This window comes from Nicotiana sylvestris, chromosome 6, assembly GCF_000393655.2.
Source record: "Nicotiana sylvestris chromosome 6, ASM39365v2, whole genome shotgun sequence".
NCBI lineage: Eukaryota > Viridiplantae > Streptophyta > Magnoliopsida > Solanales > Solanaceae > Nicotiana > Nicotiana sylvestris.
In genome coordinates this window covers 65,138,817-65,149,920 of record NC_091062.1, presented here as the reverse complement: position 1 = coordinate 65,149,920, position 11,104 = coordinate 65,138,817, and the positions used below count along the sequence as shown (strand labels likewise).

At 41.0% G+C, this 11,104-nt stretch overlaps 1 long non-coding RNA gene across 1 annotated transcript; it reads left to right on the top strand.

Moving 5' to 3' along the window:
• Positions 1-1,859: 1,859 nt before the first annotated feature.
• On the top strand, positions 1,860-7,705 carry LOC104236666 (uncharacterized). The gene is made up of 2 exons (XR_713483.2): positions 1,860-2,527; positions 7,430-7,705. It is a non-coding gene; the product is annotated as an uncharacterized lncRNA (long non-coding RNA).
• The last annotated feature ends 3,399 nt before the right edge of the window (positions 7,706-11,104 follow it).

Sequence of the window (11,104 nt, the reverse complement as noted above, 5' to 3'; positions counted from 1 at the left end):
CACTCCCTAGTCTGCTTTTCCAACATAGGGTCTCCACTCCCTAGTTGATTTTATTTTAGGCATTGGGTCTTCACTCCCTAGTCTGCTTTTCCAACATAGGGTCTCCACTCCCCAGTTGAAGTTATTTTAGACATAGGATCTCCACTCTCTAGTCGCGTTTCCAACATAGGGTCTCTACTCCCTAGTTGAAGTTATTTTAGGCATAGGGTCTCCACTCCCTAATCTGCTTTTCCAACATAGGGTTTTCACTCCCTAGTTGATTTTATTTTAGACATAGGGTCTCCACTCCCTAGTCGCTTCTCCAACATAGGGTCTCCACTCCCTAGTTGATTTTATTTTAGACATAGGGTCTCCACTCTCTAGTTGCTTTTCAAATATAGGGTCTCCACTCCCTAGTTGATTTTATTTTAGACAAAGGGTCTCCATTCCCTAGTCTGCTTTTCCAACATAGGGTCTCCACTATCTAGTTGATTTCATTATAAATATAGGGCTCCACTCCCTAATCTCTTTTTACCAAGGATACACAATCCTGATTTTATTGCTTTCAATAAAAAAGTAGTTTAGATTTTTGTTACAAATAACTCACGAAATTTTTCTAGTGAAAACTGGGGCAGAAAATTTCGTTCGTTTGTTTGCTTTGGTGCCTGAACAGGTTTTCACCGTGAGACACAAGGTTTGAGATGACCAAAAGAAGAAGTCTCAACCTAAATAAAAGAAAGGAAACAAGAAAAGAATTTGAACTCTCAGTGTAGAAGCGGAGAAAAGATGCGAGCTACTCAAGATATGATTGAAAGTACAAGTTTTGCATGTCCCGCCTTGATCCGAAAAGCTGAAGAAGGATGAATCAGCGCTTGCAGCTAACAGGCATCACGATTCAGATCAGAGTATGCAGGAAGAACCAGCCAAAACTCAAGATCGAGCTTTAGAAGGTTTATAGATAGGAATCTTGTAACTCGTAGTTGATAGGGTTAGCTAGTTTAGTTTTTCATCTTTCATTTTGGTGTAATAAGGAGCCCAACAAGCAGAAACAGCAGCAACAACAGTGAAATCAAAGTTTCCCAGTAGTCCCAGTTACCAAAACTTCCCGAACTACAGTGATCTAATTTCTTTATAGCCAAGGATATGTAGGCAACCTCGGAAGCAAGGTTCGATCAGATCTTTCAAAAAATGCTTCCCACAGAGTACTCAAACGGGCAAAAATCGCTTGTAACCACTCACTTTATCTTTGCCCGAATACTCTTCGTGTTTCCAAGCAAAGAGGGGCAACTGTGAGAATCTAATTTTTGCTCTACTTGAAAATAACTCCTAAAAATAAACCAAAAATGATTTTAAAGGGATTTTAGAAGTTTTTCCTTATTTAGTTGCATTTCATGCATTTTTAATACTTTAAAATCATAAAAAATATCACATTTTAATTTCATGTCATCTTAGGTCCAATTTGCATGTAGGAATTAATTTTATTAAGAAAAATCACTAAAAATAGTCATTTTTACATATTTAGCTTTTAGTCTTTAGAAAGTAATAATTTTATTTAGTTTTAAGTTAATTAGTTATTTTAATAGATAAACAATTTTAATTTTTACAAATTAGATTGATTGATGATTAATTTAGGATTTTATTAGATTTTAAAATGAAAGAAAAAGAAAAAGAAAAAAAAAGATTTTGATTTAGTCTTCCTATCCCAAAGTTAATTAACCCAAATTCATGACCCAAATCCCTTCAAGCCCAAAATATTGAGCCCATACCCATTCCCCATTCGACCTAACCTAATTCCTACCCCGTAAAATATTGCTAACTCCCACAATAAAAAAAAGACCTAAGACCCAGGACCCTAGATTTTGGAGATCCGCTTCCCCCCCCCCCCCCCGTATGGCTTCTTCTTCACTGGATAATACACTCACACAGATACAATCAGAACCCCAAGACCAGCAGAGCTATTAGCCGCATAACAGACATCAGATACCCTCCCCCTTTTTTCGATAGAAACGCCGCACCAAGGGCTCCCCTTCCTTCTCCATTACTCATCTTCAACTATACACTGAAACTAGACCTACGACCATATCAAGTCCCTCCCCCATATTATAACCTGAAGCGTCGTTTCTCCTCTTCTGCTTCCTCACTTCTAACAGAGACAGTGAAATGGCGGACCTTCCCTTCCCAAAGCCATAACACCCCCTAATTCAGGTTTTAATTCTCAATAGAAAGAACGCACCAGCCTTTTCTAACTCATCTTCTCACCTTCACACATAGATATTCACACACTAGTAGAGATAAAGTCAAGAATTGAAAGTCCAGATCTAAAAATTCGAAAAGAGGTCCAAAAACAAAACAAGAACAGAAACAAAGAGGGATTTCAAGGCTATTTTCTACTTCTTCTTCGTTGCTTCATAATTTCTGGGAATCCGAGTGCTGTTTGGAGCTGCAAAACTACTGTCCGCTGTTGCTTGCCGTTCATCACTGCCGAGCTCCAATCAGTGCAGTTCTGGACTTTATTTTGCTCCTCTTCTTTGTTTGCCTTAGTTGAGAGGTACAGACATGAAATTTCCCTGCACTATTTGTTTGTTTGTTAATGATAATGGATCTTGGATTCTCACTAAAAACCATGTTTACTTATGAATTTCTTGTTAAATGCCTTTTTAATTTAACAGATCTATCATGTGTAAATTAAATTAAGAAGTGCATTTTCTTTCCTTTGTTTTGGTTTGAGAGAAAGCAAAAAGGATATGAAGATACAATATGTTTTCTTTGTCCTATTTCTTAAGAGATCAGTGGGTCTAGATGAACGTGATTTTTTGCTCTTTTTTTCTTTTTTTTTTCTTTACACTTTATGTAAAATGAAGGGAAAGTGGAAAAGTTTCATATGAAATGCATCGTCATCTTTATCTCCAGTTAAATAGACGAGTACAAAATAAAGTTAAATTAATCTCACATAAAAAGACCCCTGTTACCACTACGAGACTTTGAGCAAGGAAGAAGGATACACATACCGGTGAGTTATCTCACTTTGTGCTTGGACTAAAAGTCGAAAAGCTTGCTTCTTAGCTTCATTGCTTTACTTTCCCTAGCTTAATTTAATCTTAATAAATCTGAGCCTATGTATTATCTCTAATTGGATTTTGTGTTATAAAACAAGTAATTTTCGTACTGTAATGTTAGTTGAGTAATTAAGAATTAATGTTTGGAAACAATTTTTGTTGTTGATTTCACATTTAAAGAGTCAAACTATTTTTTTTATTTAATCTCCTATAACATTTTTCTAAATATTCTTTTCATATGAGAATTGTGATTCTGTCACGACCTAAATTTTCCACTCTCGGGAGTCGTGATGACACCTGTTAATGCGAGTTGGGCAAGCCGACTATTAAACAAATAACCTTTTTACTCTTTTTATTCTCTTTAACAGTTATAAAGCAATAAAGTGTAAACAGCGACAATTTAGAATAAGCGGAAGAAAAGCAATAGAGTATCTGAACATGTAACTAATACAACTGTTTAAGCCTTAACCACCTAGAACTGGTGTCACAGTGTCACAGACGATCTAAAATTTACTACATACAAAGTCCGAAAAATAAACGATACACTGTTTCTGAATTAAGGAAGTGAAACAGGGATAAAGGGAGACGCCAGGGCCTACGGACGCCTGCAGGTCTACCTTGGATCTCTGCGCGCATTGAAGGTATCCACCCAATCTACGGTCCAAAAGCTGCTTCGGGATCTGCACATAGTGCAGAGTGTAGTATCAGCACGATCGACCCAATGTGCTGGTAAGTGCCTAGCCTAACTTCGGCGAAGTAGTGACGAGGCTAGGACCAGACTACCACATAAACCTGTACAATTCAACTATATACAGCGGAAAAGAAGAACAGAAATAAACAGTCAAATATGGGAGGGGTAGCATGCTGCGAGAGAGATATCAATTCAGAATAGAAAAACAACAGGTAATTGAAGGAAACAGTAAATCTCAGATATCAACAAAGAACTAGAAATGAATAAGTGCACGACATCACCCTTCGTGCTTTTACTCTCATCCTCACCAAAGCAATCAAGTAATGAAAATGTGCACGGTATCACCCTTCGTGCTTTTACTCTCGTCCTCACCATATAATTAATATAATCGGCATGGAATGGTACATCATGAGGCACGACATCACCCTTCGTGCTTTACACTCTTTCCTCACAAATCATACATGGCATCACCCTTCGTCTTTTATCACTCTCTCACCAAACAATACACGACATCACCCTTCGTGCTTTAACTCTCTTCCTCACCCAAACAACAATCACAAACAATAGAGCAAGGAAATAAATAAAGTTACAATAAGAATCCCGGCAAGGGATCAATAATTCAACAACAAGTCCCGGCAAGGGACAACATCAAAACAACAACAATATCCCGGCAAGGGAGACATTCATTTCTCCTTTTCACTTTTACTTCACAACTCACTTTACAACTTGAGCCAATGCTCTAATAGGGTTCAATTTACCTCTTACACTTTCACATTTCATTATACGACTTGAGCCAACGCTCCTCAATATTCAAATGCCACAATTACTTCCACAAACTTTGCCAACAATAGAAATCATCACCAAAGCATGAACAATACAACAAAGTCATAAAAATCACAATATAAGACTCATGGGCATGCTTGACACCAACGTATAAATACTCGTCACCATGCCTATACGTCGTACTCGACAAACACCACGTAACAAATAGGACTCGACTCCTAATCACTCAAGCTAAGGTTAGACCAAACACTTACCTCGATGCCACGAACACAGTTCAAGCCTATACTATCGCTTTACCTCTTGATTCTACCGCCAATTCGCTCGTATCTAGCCACAAGTTACTTAAGTACATCAATAAATGCTAAATGAATCAATTCTAATGCATGAAAATGAGTATTCTAAATTTTACCCAAAAAGTCAAAAATCACCCCAGACCCATATGGTCAAAACCCGAGGTTCAAACCAAAACCCGATTACCCATTCCCCCACGAACCCAAATATATAATTTATTTTGAAATCAGACCTCAAATGGAGGTCCAAATCCCCAATTCTTGAAAAACCTAGGTTCTACCCAAAACACCCAATTTCCCCCATGAAAATCATTGATTTTGAGTTGAAATCATGTGAAAAGATGTTAATGATTGAAGGAAACGAGTTAAATTACTTACAATCGATTTGGAAGAAGAGTTGTCTTTGAAAAATAGCCCAAGAGTGTTTTGGTTTTGAAAGAGTGTGAAAAATAAGAGATTTTTGGCTAAGTTATAAAATTGCAGGTTGCAGATATGGGAATTGCGACCAGAGTTCGCAATTGCGAACCCATACTTCTGCTAAGTTTGCATTTGCGAATTCAATGTCGCATTTGCGAAGTCACATTTGCGACTGAAGTCTCGCATTAGCGACCAAGGAGGATTCCAGGCAGTTGTCGCATTTGCGACAGTCACTTCGCATTTGTGAAGAAGGCAACCCAGGACACATCTCGCATTTGTTACACATTGGTCGCATTTGCGAGACAAGCTTTGCAAATGCGAAGCCTGCAGGCCTGTAGCATACCGACAATTCCCTATGTTAAAATTTCACTCTATGGCCTATCCAAAACTCACCCGAGCCCTCGGGGCTCCAAACCAAATATGCACACCAACCTAAAAACATCATATGGACTCGCTCGTTCATTCAAATCACTAAAATAACATCAACAACTATGAATTTAACATCAAAATCATGAAATTTCTTAAGAACTTCAAATTTTTCATTTTTCTCAAAATGATCCGATTCACGTTGTTTCAAGTCCGTTTCTTACCAAACTTCACAGACTTATCTTAAATCACATATAAGACCTATACCTGGTGTCGGAACCAAAATACGGGCCTGATACCATCAAGTTTTAAACACTTTTCATTTCCAAAACTCATAAATAATTTCAGAATATAATTTTCTTTAAAAATTTATTTCTCGGGCTTGGGACCTCGGAATTCGATTTCGGGTATACGCCCAAGTCCCATATTTTTCTATGGATCCTCCGAGACCGTCCAATCACGGGTCCGGGTCTGTTTACCCAAAATATTGTTCAAAGTCAATTTAAACTCATTTTAAATGCAAAATTCATCGTTTTTCACAGATTTTCACAAAATGGCTTTCTGGCTACCCACCCTGACTATGCACGCAAATCAAGGTAATGCCGAAAGAGGTTTTTAATGCCTCAGAATGTAGAATTCACTTTTAAAACAAGTGATGAACCTTTTGGGTCATCTTTAGAATTGATTCATTTAGCATTTATTGATGTACTTAAGTAACTTGTGGCTAGATACGAGCGAATTGGTGGTGAAATCAAGAGGTAAAGCGATAGTGAGGCTTGAATTGTGTTCATGGCATATAGGTAAGTTTTTGGTCTAACCTAAGCTTAAGGGATTAGGAGTCGAGTCCTATTTTCTACGTGGTGTTTGTAGAGTACGACGTATAGGCATGGTGGCGAGTATCTATACGTTGGTGTCAAGCATGCCCGTGAGTCTTATATTGTGATTTTGATGACTTTGTTGTATTGTTCATGCTTTGGTGATGATTTCTATTGTTGGCAAAGTTTGTAGAAGTAATTGTGGCATTTGAATATTGAGGAGCATTGGCTTAAGTCGTATAATGAAATGTGAAAGTGTAAGAGTTAAATTGAACCCTATTGGGGCATTGGCTCAAGTTGTAAAGTGAGTTGTGAAGTAAAAGTGAAAAAAGAGAAAAGAATGTCTCCCTTGCCGGGATATTATTGTTGTTTGGATATTGTCCCTTTCCAGGACTTGTTGTTGAATTATTGATCCCTTGCTGGGATTCTTATTGTAACTTTATTTATTTCCTTGCCCTATTGTTTGTGATTGTTGTTTGGGTGAGGAAGAGAGTTAAAACATGAAGGGTGATGCTATGTATTGTTTGGTGAGAGAGTGATAAAGCACGAAGGGTGATACCGTGTATGATTTGTGAGGAAAGAGTGTAAAGTAAGAAGGGTGATGCCGTGCCGCACAATGTACCATTCCGTGCCAATTATATTGATTATATGGTGAGGACGAGAGTAAAAGCACGAAGGGTGATGTCGTGCACAGTTTCATTACTTGATTTCTTTGGTGAGGACAAGAGAAAGCACGAAGGGTGATGCCGTGCACTTATTGAGTTTTGGTTATTTTTTAATATCCGAGATTTACTGTTTCCTTCAATTACCTATTGTTTTTCTATTTTGAATTGATATCTCCCCCGCAACATGCTGCCCCTCCCATATTTGACTATTTATTTCTGTTCTTCTTTTCCGCTGTATATAGTTGAATTGTATAGGTTTATGTGATAGTTTGGTCCTAGCCTTGTCACTACTTCGTCGAGGTTAGGCTAGACACTTACCAGCACATGGGGCCGGTTGTGCTAATACTACACTCTGCACTATGTGCAGATCCCGGAGTAGCTTTTGGACCATAGATTGGGTGGCTACTTTCAGTCCGCGCGGAGATCCAAGGTAGACCTGCAGGCATCCGCAGGCCCTGACGTCTCCCTCTATCCCTTTATCCCTATTTCATTTCCTTAATTCAGAAACAAAGTATTGTTTATTTTTCGGACTTTGTATGTAGTAAATCTTAGATCGTCTACGACACTATGACACCAGTTCTAGGTGGTTTAGGCTTAAACAGTTGTATTATTTACATATTTAGATACTCTATTGCTTTTCTTCCACTTATTCTAAATTTTCGTTGTTTACACTTTATTGCTTTTTAACTATTAAAGAGAATAAAAAGGGTAAAAAAGTTATTTGTTCAATAGTCGGCTTGCCTAACTCACATTAATAGGCGCCATCACGACTCCCGAGGGCGGGAAATCCAGGTCATGACAAGTTGGTATTAGAGACCTAGGTTACATGGGTCTCACAGTTCACAGACAAGCTTAGTAGAGTCTAAGGGATCGGTACAGAGACATCTGTATTTATCACTAGAGGCTACAATTTAGGAAAAACTTCACATTTATTCCTTCCTGTCGTGCGGTTTGGTTTCTCAATGCTAATTGAATTTCTACACTGTTCTTTCGCAGATGGCGAGAACATAAGCTTCCTCATCCACTGACCATCAACACGAGCCCCCAGCAGCAGCTACCACGAGGGGTAGAGGGCGAGGGCGAGGGTGAGGCCAAGACCGTGCTAGAGGCTGAGGTAGGGGCAGAGCTCAGCCCAGAGCAGCAGCACCAGCGGCGGAGCCTCAGGTTGAATTTGATGATGAGGTTCTGGCCCCGACAGTTCTGGTGGGCCCAGCTCAGGTCCCAGAGGGGTTTATTGCTACCCCAGTACTCCAGGATGCTCTAGTTCATCTAGTGGGCCTTATGGAGAGTGTCACCTGGGCAGGCTTGCTTCCTTTAGCACCAGCCGTCTCTCAGGCTGGAGGAGGAGCCCAGACTACTGCTACTCGCACTCCGGACTAGGTAGCTCCCCAGTTTCAGACTCCAGTAGTCCAGCCAATTGTAGCAGTTCAGCCGGGTGTGGTAGCTCAGACCGGTGATGGAGTAGCTATGTCTGCCGATGCCTTGTGGAGGTTGGACAGGTTCACTAAGCTCATCACTACTATATTCAGCGGTGCATCTTCTAAGGATCCCTAGGATTTTTTGGACAGCTGTCATGAGGTTCTCAGGAACATGGGGACCGTGGAGACCAATGGGGTCGATTTTACTACTTTTCGCTTGTCTGGATTTGCCAAGACTTGGTGGAGAGATTATTGCTTGGCTAAACTAGTCGGATCACTAGCCTTGACTTGGGAGCAATTTACTCAGTTATTTCTGGAGAAGTTTCTCCCCATCACTCATAGAGAGATCTACCGGAGGCAGTTTGAGCGCCTCCAGCAGGGTTGTATGACTGTTTCTCAGTATGAGACCAGATTCATCGACTTGGCCTGTCATGCTCTTATCATACTTCCCACCGAGAGAGAGAGAGAGGGTGAGGAGGTTCATTGAGGGACTTATTCAACCGATCCGACTTCAGATGGCCAAGGAGACTGGGAGTGAGATTTCTTCTAGGAGGCGGCCAATGTGGCTAAGAGAGTTGAGATGGTTCTATCGCAGGGAGGTGGTTAGGGGTCTGACAAGAGGTCTTGTCATTCAGGACGATTTAGTGGTACCTCATCTAGAGGTAGGGATTCGTATGGTAGATGCCATCCCTATAAGCCTTTTCAGTCAACACTTTAGGTTTCTCACGGTGATTTAGGTGGTCGGGGTTACCATATACAGTATTTTGATCAGCAGTCCTACAGTGCACCACCGCTTCAAAGTTTTCGGGGTGGCCATTCAGTTCATCAGGGTCAGCAGTCTCAGCAGCCGAAGGCTTGTTACACTTGTGGTGATATGGGTCACATTGCTAGGTTTTGTCCTTGAGCACCGAGTAGCTCTCAGCATCAGGGTTCATGTGCCATAGTTCAGGCATCGAGTGTTCCACAGCCCGCCAAGCCAGTTAGAGGTTGGTGTGGAGGTGCTAGAGGTGGAGGTAGGGGTATTAGAGGTGGAGCTCAGGCCGCAAAAGGTGGAGGCCAGCCAGCAGCAAGCCGCCCCAGAGATATAGTTCAGGGTGGTAGGGCCCAGCCCCGATGTTATGCTCTTCCAGCCAGGCCCGAGGCTGAGGCTTCCGATGTAGTTATCACAAGTACTGTTCTGGTTTGTAGCAGAGATGTTTCAATTTTATTTGATCCGGGATCTACGTATTCCTATGTGTCATCTTATTTTGCACCGTATCTGGTCATGCCTAGTGATTCTTTGAGTACTCCTGTTTATGTGTCTACACCGGTGGGTGATTCTATTGTGGTACATCAAGTCCATCGTTCATGTGTAGTTGTGATTGGGGGTCTTGAGACTCGTGTAGATTTGCTTCTTTTGGACATGGTTGATTTTGATGTCATATAAGGGATGGACTGGTTATCACCTTATCACGCTATCTTGGACTGTCATGCCAAGACTGTGACCTTAGCCTTGCCGGGTTTACCTCGTTTAGAGTGGAGAGGGACTCCTGGTCATTCTACCCGCAGTGTTATCTCATATATGAAGGCTCGACGTATGGTCGAGAAGGGGTGTTTGGCCTATTTGGCCTATGTCCGTAATTCTAGTGCAGAGGTTCCTTCTATTGATTCTGTGCCCGTTGTTCGTGAGTTTCCTTTGGTATTCCCTTCAGAACTGCCGGGTATGCCACCCGACAGGGATATTAACTTTTGCATTGATTTGGCTCTTGGCACTCAGTCCATTTCTATCCCACCGTATAGTATGGCTCCGCCTAAGTTGAAAGAGTTGAAGGAGCAGTTGCAAGACTTGCTTGAGAAAGGTTTCATTAGACCTAGTATTTTGCCTTGGGGTGTGCCGGTGTTGTTTGTTAAGAAGAAGGACAGATCGATGAGAATGTATTTTAATTACCTGCAGTTGAACAAGGTTACAATAAAGAATAAGTACCCATTACCGAGGATTGATGATTTGTTTGATCAGCTTTAGGGTGCCAAGGTATTTTCGAAGATTGACTTGAGATCTGGCTACCATTAGTTGAGGATTAGGGCATTCAATGTCCCTAAGACAGTTTTCCGCACTCGGTACGGGCATTTTGAGTTCTTGGTGATGTCATTCGAGTTGACAAATGCCATATCAGCTTTTATGGAGTTGATAAAACGAGTGTTCAGGCCTTACTTGGATTTGTTCGTGATAGTCTTCATTGATGATCTTTTGATCTATTCCTGTAGTCGGGAGGAGCACAAACATCATCTTAGAGTGGTTCTTCAGACTTTGAGGGATAGTCAGTTGTATGCTAAGTTTTCGAAGTGTGAGTTCTGGATGAGTTCAGTTGCATTTCTGGGTCATGTTGTATCGGCAGAGGGTATTCAGGTTGATTCGAAGAAGATTGAGGCAGTCAAGAACAGACCTAGATCAGTATCAGCTACAGAGATTCGAAGTTTCTTGGGATTGGCAGGCTACTATCGTTGGTTCGTGGAGGGGTTCTCATCTATCGCAGCCCCGATGACCAGGCTGACCCAGAAGGGTGCCCAGCTCAGATATTAGGACGAGTGTGAAATGAGCTTTCAGATGCTCAAGACAGCTCTGACTACGGCACCGGTGTTGGTTT